This window comes from Procambarus clarkii, unplaced genomic scaffold (assembly GCF_040958095.1).
Source record: "Procambarus clarkii isolate CNS0578487 unplaced genomic scaffold, FALCON_Pclarkii_2.0 HiC_scaffold_927, whole genome shotgun sequence".
In the NCBI taxonomy this organism is placed as follows: Eukaryota; Metazoa; Arthropoda; class Malacostraca; order Decapoda; family Cambaridae; genus Procambarus; species Procambarus clarkii.
The window spans coordinates 52,501-64,945 of NW_027189959.1; positions in this window are offsets into that span (position 1 = coordinate 52,501).

Sequence of the window (12,445 nt, forward strand, 5' to 3'; positions counted from 1 at the left end):
TAACACATTACACATTTATGGAGTAATTAACAACAAAACAATCTTTATTTTCATTGCAGAACATATATCAGAGCATACTAGTGACTCATACATTTAAAATAGTGTGATTTTTAAACAATTCGGTTGTAAACCCGCAGAACGGCCTACCCGCCAAAGACGTAACATAAGAAATGGTATATAATTCATTATTTTAAATTACATATATAATCATTAATAATTTTCGGCAGCTATCGAGGTTCTCCATAGGTAAATTCCTGTACTCTAACAAGATGCTACTTGCTGTTTAGCTGTTTAAATTCTTGGAAAATTGTAATGACCTGCGACATAAAATATAACAATGAAATAATAGCAGGTAACTGTAGGTGAACGAAAAATTAAATTCCAAATTGATTAGATGTTTTTCTAAATATAAAGATCGACCTGAAGGAATTTTATGAATTATGGACTAATTAAACAAAAAAATAGGTAATTTTACTTGAAGAACAGATACCAGAGAATAGTTAGTGAGTACATTTATATTGTATAATGGGAGAAAGCCCCTGGTAGCAGCGAATTAAAATAACCACCTACATTAATTGATAACTAGGAAATAGTATCTGGAAACTTTATCTGAACGAAAACACAATACCAATTTGTTTAGATGTTTTTCTTAATATAAAGATCAACAGTAAGGAGTCTTATTCATTATGGACAAATTAACAAAAAAAAACGATAATCTTCATTGAGGACCATATATTAGAGCATACTTAGTCACTTATATATTAAAAGTATTGTGTATTTTGAACCATTGGGGTTGTAAACAAACAGAACGGCCTACCCGAAAAGTCGTAACATAAAATGTTGCATATGTTTGCTAATTTATTATTTGATAAATGATTATTATTAATTTACGACAACTATAGAGGTTTCCCATTAGTTAAATTACTGTAGTCTGACTAAATGCTACTACAAAACCTATATAAATCCTGGGAAAGTCACAATGACCAGCGACATTAAAGCATAGAGGGTTAAATAGTAACAGGCAACTGTCGGCGAACGAAAAATTCATTTCCAAATTTATTAGATGTTTTCCTAAATATAAAGATCGATAGGCTGGAATTTTCTGGATTATGGCCTAATTAAGGCAAAAATATATATATTTTTACTTGAAGAACAAATATCAGAGCATAGTCAGTGAGTTATAGAATAATAAGAGTGTGGTATTTCATTGTATAACAAGAGATAGTCCATGGAAGCGATAATAGACGTAGTTTTACACAAAATAACGTCCAAAAACAGCCGTAGAGTCAAACGGCAAATGTTGACGTTCTTTTTAAGAGGACAGGTTGGATAGCCGAAGCTATTTGAACCACCCCACCGCCGGCACTCGGATGGTAATCTTGGGCATAGCATTTTACCAAATCACCTCATTCTTTGGGGGCACACGTGAGGAACACAAATGCGAACAAGCCTGAATGGTCCCCAAGACAATATGCAACTGAAAACTCACACCCCAGAAGTGACTCAAACCCATACTCCCAGGAGCAACGCAACTGGTATGTACAAGACGCCTTAATCCACTTGACCATCACGACCGGACAAAATGAGGTGATAGCCGAAGCTATTTGAACCACCCCACCGCCGGCACTCGGATGGTAATCTTGGGCATAGCATTTTATCAAATCACCTCATTCTTTGGGGCACACGTGAGGAACACAAATGCGAACAAGCCTGAATGGTCCCCAGGAGAAATATGCAACTGAAAACTCACACCCCAGAAGTGACTCGAACCCATACTCCCAGGAGCAACGCAACTGGTATGTCCAAGACGCATTAATCCACTTGACCATCACGACCGGACAAAATGAGGTGATAGCCGAAGCTATTTGAACCACCCCACCGCCGGCACTCGGATGGTAATCTTGGGCATAGCATTTTACCAAATCACCTCATTCTTTGGGGCACACGTGAGGAACACAAATGCGAACAAGCCTGAATGGTCCCCAGGACAATATGCAACTGAAAACTCACACCCCAGAAGTGACTCGAACCCATACTTTCAGGAGCAACGCAACTGGTATGTACACGACGCCTTAATCCACTTGACCATCACGACCGGACAAAATGAGGTGATAGCCGAAGCTATTTGAACCACCCCACCGCCGGCACTCGGATGGTAATCTTGGGCATAGCATTTTACCAAATCACCTCATTCTTTGGGGGCACACGTGAGGAACACAAATGCGAACAAGCCTGAATGGTCCCCAAGACAATATGCAACTGAAAACTCACACCCCAGAAGTGACTCAAACCCATACTCCCAGGAGCAACGCAACTGGTATGTACAAGACGCCTTAATCCACTTGACCATCACGACCGGACAAAATGAAGTGATAGCTGAAGCTATTTGAACCACCCCACCGCCGGCACTCGGATGGTAATCTTGGGTATAGCATTTTACCAAATCACCTCATTCTTTGGGGCACACGTGAGGAACACAAATGCGAACAAGCCTGAATGGTCCCCAAGACAATATGCAACTGAAAACTCACACCCCAGAAGTGACTCAAACCCATACTCCCAGGAGCAACGCAACTGGTATGTACAAGACGCCTTAATCCACTTGACCATCACGACCGGACAAAATGAGGTGATAGCCGAAGCTATTTGAACCACCCCACCGCCGGCACTCGGAAGGTAATCTTGGGCATAGCATTTTACCAAATCACCTCATTCTTTGGGGCACACGTGAGGAACACAAATGCGAACAAGCCTGAATGGTCCCCACGAGAAATATGCAACTGAAAACTCACACCCCAGAAGTGACTCGTCCCCATACTCCCAGGAGCAACGCAACTGGTATGTACAAGACGCATTAATCCACTTGACCATCACGACCGGACAAAATGAGGTGATAGCCGAAGCTATTTGAACCACCCCACCGCCAGCACTCGGATGGTAATCATGGGCATAGCATTTTACCAAATCACCTCATTCTTTGGAGCACACGTGAGGAACACAAATGCGAACAAGCCTGAATGGTCCCCAGGACAATATGCAACTGAAAACTCACACCCCAGAAGTGACTCGAACCCATACTCCCAAGAGCAACGCAACTGGTATGTACAAGGCGCCTTAATCCACTTGACCATCATGACCGGACAAAATGAGGTGATAGCCGAAGCTATTTGAACCACCCCACCGCCGGCACTCGGATGGTAATCATGGGCCTAGCATTTTACCAAATCACCTCATTCTTTGGGGCACACGTGAGGAACACAAATGCGAACAAGCGTGAATGGTCCCCAGGACAATAAGCAACTGAAAACTCACACCCCAGAAGTGACTCGAACCCATACTCCCAGGAGCAACGCAACTGGTATGTACAAGACGCCTTAATCCACTTGACCATCACGACCGGACAAAATGAGGTGATAGCCGAAGCTATTTGAACCACCCCACCGCCGGCACTCGGATGGTAATCTTGGGCATAGCATTTTACCAAATCACCTCATTCTTTGGGGCACACGTGCGGAACACAAATGCGAACAAGCCTGAATGGTCCCCAGGACAATATGCAACTGAAAACTCACACCCCAGAAGTGACTCGAACCCATACTTCCAGGAGCAACGCGACTAATATGTACAAGACGCCTTAATCCACTTGACCATCACGACCGGACAAAATGAGGTGATAGCCGAAGCTATTTGAACCACCCCACCGCCGGCACTCGGATGGTAATCTTGGGCATAGTATTTTACCAAATCACCTCATTCTTTGGGGCACACGTGAGGAACACAAATGCGAACAAGCCTGAATGGTCCCCAGGACAATATGCTACTGAAAACTCACACCCCAGAAGTGACTCGAACCCATACTCCCAGGAGCAACGCAACTGGTATGTACAAGTCGCCTTAATCCACTTGACCATCACGACCGGACAAAATGAGGTGATAGCCGAAGCTATTTGAACCACCCCACCGCCGGCACTCGGATGGTAATCTTGGGCATAGCATTTTACCAAATCACCTCATTCTTTGGGGCACACGTGAGGAACATAAATGCGAACAAGCCTGAATGGTCCCCAGGACAATATGCAACTGAAAACTCACACCCCAGAAGTGACTCGAACCCATACTCCCAGGAGCAACGCAACTGGTATGTACAAGACGCCTTAATCCACTTGACCATCACGACCGGACAAAATGAGGTGATAGCCGAAGCTATTTGAACCACCCCACCGCCGGCACTCGGATGGTAATCTTGGGCATAGCATTTTACTAAATCACCACATTCTTTGGGGCACACGTGAGGAACACAAATACGAACAAGCCTGAATGGTCCCCAGGACAATATGCAACTGAAAACTCACACCTCAGAAGTGACTCGAACCCATACTTTCAGGAGCAACGCAACTGGTATGTACAAGACGCCTTAATCCACTTGACCATCACGACCGGACAAAATGAGGTGATAGCCGAAGCTATTTGAACCACCCCACCGCCGGCACTCGGATGGTAATCTTGGGCATAGCATTTTACCAAATCACCTCATTCTTTGGGGGCACACGTGAGGAACACAAATGCGAACAAGCCTGAATGGTCCCCAAGACAATATGCAACTGAAAACTCACACCCCAGAAGTGACTCGAACCCATACTCCCAGGAGCAACGCAACTGGTATGTACAAGACGCCTTAATCCACTTGACCATCACGACAGAACAAAATGAGGTGATAGCCGAAGCTATTTGAACCACCCCACCGCCGGCACTCGGATGGTAATCATGGGCATAGCATTTTACCAAATCACCTCATTCTTTGGGTCACACGTGAGGAATACAAATGCGAACAAGCCTGAATGGTCCCCAGGACAATATGCAACTGAAAACTCACACCCCAGAAGTGACTCGAACCCTTACTCCCAGGAGCAACGCAACTGGTATGTACAAGACGCCATAATCCACTTGACCATCACGACCGGACAAAATGAGGTGATAGCCGAAGCTATTTTAACCACCCCACCGCCGGCACTCGGATGGTAATCTTGGGCATAGCATTTTACCAAATCACCTCATTCTTTGGGGCACACGTGAGGAACGCAAATGCGAACAAGCCTGAATGGTCCCCAGGACAATATGCAAATGAAAACTCACACCCCAGAAGTGACTCGAACCCATACTCCCAGGATCAACGCAACTGGTATGTACAAGACGCCTTAATCCACTTGACCATCACGACCGGACAAAATGAGGTGATAGCCGAAGCTATTTGAACCACCCCACCGCCGGCACTCGGATGGTAATCTTGGGCATAGCATTTTACCAAATCACCTCATTCTTTGGGGCACACGTGAGGAACACAAATGCGAACAAGCCTGAATGGTCCCCAGGACAATATGCAACTGAAAACTCACACCCCAGAAGTGACTCGAACCCATACTCCCAGGAGCAACGCAACTGGTATGTACAAGACGCCTTAATCCACTTGACCATCACGACCGGACAAAATGAGGTGATAGCCGAAGCTATTTGAACCACCCCACCGCCGGCACTCGGATGGTAATCTTGGGCATAGCATTTTACCAAATCACCTCATTCTTTGGGGCACACGTGAGGAACGCAAATGCGAACAAGCCTGAATGGTCCCCAGGATAATATGCAAATGAAAACTCACACCCCAGAAGTGACTCGAACCCATACTCCCAGGATCAACGCAACTGGTATGTACAAGACGCCTTAATCCACTTGACCATCACGACCGGACAAAATGAGGTGATAGCCGAAGCTATTTGAACCACCCCACCGCCGGCACTCGGATGGTAATCTTGGGCATAGCATTTTACCAAATCACCTCATTCTTTGGGGCACACGTGAGGAACACAAATGCGAACAAGCCTGAATGGTCCCCAGGACAATATGCAACTGAAAACTCACACCCCAGAAGTGACTCGAACCCATACTCCCAGGAGCAACGCAACTGGTATGTACAAGACGCCTTAATCCACTTGACCATCACGACCGGACAAAATGAGGTGATAGCCGAAGCTATTTGAACCACCCCACCGCCGGCACTCGGATGGTAATCTTGGGCATAGCATTTTACCAAATCACCTCATTCTTTGGGGCACACGTGAGGAACACAAATGCGAACAAGCCTGAATGGTCCTCAGGACAATATGCAACTGAAAACTCACACCCCAGAAGTGACTCGAACCAATACTCCCAGGAGCAACGCAACTGGTATGTACAAGACGCCTTAATCCACTTGACCATCACGACCGGACAAAATGAGGTGATAGCCAAAGCTATTTGAACCAACCCACTGCCGGCACTCGGATGGTAATCTTGGGCATAGCATTTTACCAAATCAACTCATTCTTTGGGGAACACGTGAGGAACACAAATGCGAACAAGCCTGAATGGTCCCCAGGACAATATGCAACTGAAAACTCACACCCCAGAAGTGACTCGAACCCATACTCCCAGGAGCAACGCAACTGGTATGTACAAGACGCCTTAATCCACTTGACCATCACGACCGGACAAAATGAGGTGATAGCCAAAGCTATTTGAACCACCCCACTGCCGGCACTCGGATGGTAATCTTGAGCATAGCATTTTACCAAATCACCTCATTCTTTGGGGCACACGTGAGGAACACAAATGTGAACAAGCCTGAATGGTCCCCAGGACAATATGCAACTGAAAACTCACACCCCAGAAGTGACTCGAACCCATACTCCAAGGAGCAACGCAACTGGTATGTACAAGACGCCTTAATCCACTTGACCATCACGACCGGACATAATGAGGTGATAGCCGAAGCTATTTGAACCACCCCACCGCCGGCACTCAGATTGTAATCTTGGGCATAGCATTTTACCAAATCACGTCATTCTTTGGGGCACACGTGAGGAACACAAATGCGAACAAGCCTGAATGGTCCCCAGGACAATATGCAACTGAAAACTCACACCCCAGAAGTGACTCGAACCCATACTTTCAGGAGCAACGCAACTGGTATGTACAAGACGCCTTAATCCACTTGACCATCACGACCGGACAAAATGAGGTGATAGCCGAAGCTATTTGAACCACCTCACCGCCGGCACTCGGATGGTAATCTTGGGCATAGCATTTTACCAAATCACCTCATTCTTTGGGGGCACACGTGAGGAACACAAATGCGAACAAGCCTGAATGGTCCCCAAGACAATATGCAACTGAAAACTCACACCCCAGAAGTGACTCGAACCCATACTCCCAGGAGCAACGCAACTGGTATGTACAAGACGCCATAATCCACTTGACCATCACGACCGGACAAAATGAGGTGATAGCCGAAGCTATTTGAACCACCCCACCGCCGGCACTCGGATGGTAATCTTGGGCATAGCATTTTACCAAATCACCTCATTCTTTGGGTCACACGTGAGGAACACAAATGCGAACAAGCCTGAATGGTCCCCAGGACAATATGCAACTGAAAACTCACACCCCAGAAGTGACTCGAACCCATACTCCCAGGAGCAACGCAACTGGTATGTACAAAACGCCTTAATCCACTTGACCATCACGACCGGACAAAATGAGGTGATAGCCGAAGCTATTTGAACCACCCCACCGCCGGCACTCGGATGGTAATCTTGGGCATAGCATTTTACCAAATCACCTCATTCTTTGGGGCACACGTGAGGAACACAAATGCGAACAAGCCTGAATGGTCCCCAGGACAATATGCAACTGAAAACTCACACCCCAGAAGTGACTCGAACCCATACTCCCAGGAGCAACGCAACTGGTATGTACAAGACGCCTTAATCCACTTGACCATCACGACCGGACAAAATGAGGTGATAGTCGAAGCTATTTGAACCACCCCACCGCCGGCACTCGGATGGTAATCTTGGGCATAGCATTTTACCAAATCACCTCATTCTTTGGGGCACACGTGAGGAACACAAATGCGAACAAGCCTGAATGGTCCCCAGGACAATATGCAACTGAAAACTCACACCCCAGAAGTGACTCGAACCAATACTCCCAGGAGCAACGCAACTGGTATGTACAAGACGCCTTAATCCACTTGACCATCACGACCGGACAAAATGAGGTGATAGCCGAAGCTATTTGAACCACCCCACCGCCGGCACTCGGATGGTAATCTTGGGCATAGCATTTTACCAAATCACCTCATTCTTTGGGGCACACGTGAGGAACACAAATGCGAACAAGCCTGAATGGTCCCCAGGACAATATGCAACTGAAAACTCACACCCCAGAAGTGACTCGAACCCATACTCCCAGGAGCAACGCAACTGGTATGTACAAGATGCCTTAATCCACTTGACCATCACGACCGGACAAAATGAGGTGATAGTCGAAGCTATTTGAACCACCCCACCGCCGGCACTCGGATGGTAATCTTGGGCATAGCATTTTACCAAATCACCTCATTCTTTGGGGCACACGTGAGGAACACAAATGCGAACAAGCCTGAATGGTCCCCAGGACAATATGCAACTGAAAACTCACACCCCAGAAGTGACTCGAACCAATACTCCCAGGAGCAACGCAACTGGTATGTACAAGACGCCTTAATCCACTTGACCATCACGACCGGACAAAATGAGGTGATAGCCGAAGCTATTTGAACCACCCCACCGCCGGCACTCGGATGGTAATCTTGGGCATAGCATTTTACCAAATCACCTTATTCTTTGGGGTACACGTGAGGAACACAAATGCAAACAAGCCTGAATGGTCCCTAGGACAATATGCAACTGAAAACTCACACCCCAGAAGTGACTCGAACCCATACTTTCAGGAGCAACGCAACTGGTATGTACAAGACGCCTTAATCCACTTGACCATCACGACCGGACAAAATGAGGTGATAGCCGAAGCTATTTGAACCACCCCACCGCCGGCACTCGGATGGTAATCTTGGGCATAGCATTTTACCAAATCACCTTATTCTTTGGGGTACACGTGAGGAACACAAATGCAAACAAGCCTGAATGGTCCCTAGGACAATATGCAACTGAAAACTCACACCCCAGAAGTGACTCGAACCCATACTTTCAGGAGCAACGCAACTGGTATGTACAAGACGCCTTAATCCACTTGATCATCACGACCGGACAAAATGAGGTGATAGCCGAAGCTATTTGAACCACCCCACCGCCGGCACTCGGATGGTAATCTTGGGCATAGCATTTTACCAACTCACCTAATTCTTTGGGGCACACGTGAGGAACATAAATGCGAACAAGCCTGAATGGTCCCCAGGACAATATGCAACTGAAAACTCACACCCCAGAAGTGACTCGAACCCATACTCCCAGGAGCAACGCAACTGGTATGTACAAGACGCCTTAATCCACTTGACCATCACGACCGGACAAAATGAGGTGATAGCCGAAGCTATTTGAACCACCCCACCGCCGGCACTCAGATTGTAATCTTGGGCATAGCATTTTACCAAATCACCTCATTCTTTGGGGCACACGTGAGGAACACAAATGCGAACAAGCCTGAATGGTGCCCAGGACAATATGCAACTGAAAACTCACACCCCAGAAGTGACTCGAACCCATACTTTCAGGAGCAACGCAACTGGTATGTACAAGACGCCTTAATCCACTTGACCATCACGACCGGACAAAATGAGGTGATAGCCGAAGCTATTTGAACCACCCCACCGCCGGCACTTGGATGGTAATCTTGGGCATAGCATTTTACCAAATCACCTCATTCTTTGGGGGCACACGTGAGGAACACAAATGCGAACAAGCCTGAATGGTCCCCAAGACAATATGCAACTGAAAACTCACACCCCAGAAGTGACTCGAACCCATACTCCCAGGAGCAACGCAACTGGTATGTACAAGACGCCTTAATCCACTTGACCATCACGACCGGACAAAATGAGGTGATAGGCGAAGCTATTTGAACCACCCCACCGCCGGCACTCGGATGGTAATCTTGGGCATAGCATTTTACCAAATCACCTCATTCTTTGGGGCACACGTGAGGAACACAAATGCGAACAAGCCTGAATGGTCCCCAGGACAATATGCAACTGAAAACTCACACCCCAGAAGTGACTCGAACCCATACTCCAAGGAGCAACGCAACTGGTATGTACAAGACGCATTAATCCACTTGACCATCACGACCGGACAAAATGAGGTGATTGCAGAAGCTATTTGAACCACCCCACCGCCGGCACTCGGATGGTAATCATGGGCATAGCATTTTACCAAATCACCTCATTCTTTGGGTCACACGTGAGGAACACAAATGCGAACAAGCCTGAATGGTCCCCAGGACAATATGCAACTGAAAACTCACACCCCAGAAGTGACTCGAACCCATACTCCCAGGAGCAACGCAACTGGTATGTACAAGACGCCTTAATCCACTTGACCATCACGACCGGACAAAATGAGGTGATAGTAGAAGCTATTTGAACCACCCCACCGCCGGCACTCGGATGGTAATCTTGGGCATAGCATTTTACCAAATCACCTCATTCTTTGGGGCACACGTGAGGAACACAAATGCGAACAAGCCTGAATGGTCCCCAGGACAATATGCAACTGAAAACTCACACCCCAGAAGTGACTCGAACCCATACTCCCAGGAGCAACGCAACTGGTATGTACAAGACGCCTTAATCCACTTGACCATCACGACCGGACAAAATGAGGTGATAGCCGAAGCAATTTGAACCACCCCACCGTCGGCACTCGGATGGTAATCTTGGGCATAGCATTTTAAAAAATCACCTCATTCTTTGGGGCACACGTGAGGAACACAAATGCGAACAAGCCTGAATGGTCGCCAGGACAATATGCAACTGAAAACTCACACCCCAGAAGTGACTCGAACCCATACTCCCAGGAGCAACGCAACTGGTATGTACAAGACGCCTTGATCCACTTGACCATCACGACCGGACAAAATGAGGTGATAGCCGAAGCTATTTGAACCACCCCACCGCCGGCACTCGGATGGTAATCTTGGGCATAGCAATTTACCAAATCACCTCATTCTTTGGGGCACACGTGAGGAACACAAATGCGAACAAGCCTGAATGGTCCCCAGGACAATATGCAACTGAAAACTCACACCCCAGAAGTGACTCGAACCCATACTCCCAAGAGCAACGCAACTGGTATGTACAAGACGCCTTAATCCACTTGACCATCACGACCGGACAAAATGAGGTGATAGCCGAAGCTATTTGAACCACCCCACCGCCGGCACTCGAATGGTAATCATGGGCATAGCATTTTACCAAATCACCTCATTCTTTGGGGCACACGTGAGGAACACAAATGCGAACAAGCCTGAATAGTCCCCAGGACAATATGCAACTGAAAACTCACACCCCAGAAGTGACTCGAACCCATACTCCCAGGAGCAACGCAACTGGTATGTACAAGACGCCTTAATCCACTTGACCATCATGACCGGACAAAATGAGGTGATAGCCGAAGTTATTTGAACCACCCCACCGCCGGCATTCGGATGGTAATCTTGGGCATAGCATTTTACCAAATCACATCATTCTTTGGGGCACACCTGAGGAACACAAATGCGAACAAGCCTGAATGGTCCCCAGGACAATATGCAACTGAAAACTCACACCCCAGAAGTGACTCGAACCCATACTCCCAGGAGCAACGCAACTGGTATGTACAAGACGCCTTAATCCACTTGACCATCACGACCGGACAAAATGAGGTGATAGCCGAAGCTATTTGAACCACCCCACCGCCGGCACTCGGATGGTAATCTTGGGCATAGCATTTTAACAAATCACCTCATTCTTTGGGGCACACGTGAGGAACACAAATGAGAACAAGCCTGAATGGTCCCCAGGACAATATGCAACTGAAAACTCACACCCCAGAAGTGACTCGAACCCATACTCCCAGGAGCAACGCAACTGGTATGTACAAGACGCCTTAATCCACTTGACCATCACGACCGGACAAAATGAGGTGATAGCCGAAGCTATTTGAACCACCCCACCGCCGGCACTCGGATGGTAATCATGGGCATAGCATTTTACCAAATCACCTCATTCTTTGGGTCACACGTGAGGAACACAATTGCGAACAAGCCTGAATGGTCCCCAGGACAATATGCAACTGAAAACTCACACCCCAGAAGTGACTCGAATCCATACTCCCAGGAGCAACGCAACTGGTATGTACAAGACGCCTTAATCCACTTGACCATCACGACCGGACAAAATGAGGTGATAGCCGAAGCTATTTGAACCACCCCACCGCCGGCACTCGGATGGTAATCTTGGGCATAGCATTTTACCAAATCACCTCATTCTTTGGGGCACACGTGAGGAACACAAATGCGAACAAGCCTGAATGGTCCCCAGGACAATATGCAACTGAAAACTCACACCCCAGAAGTGACTCGAACCCATACTCCC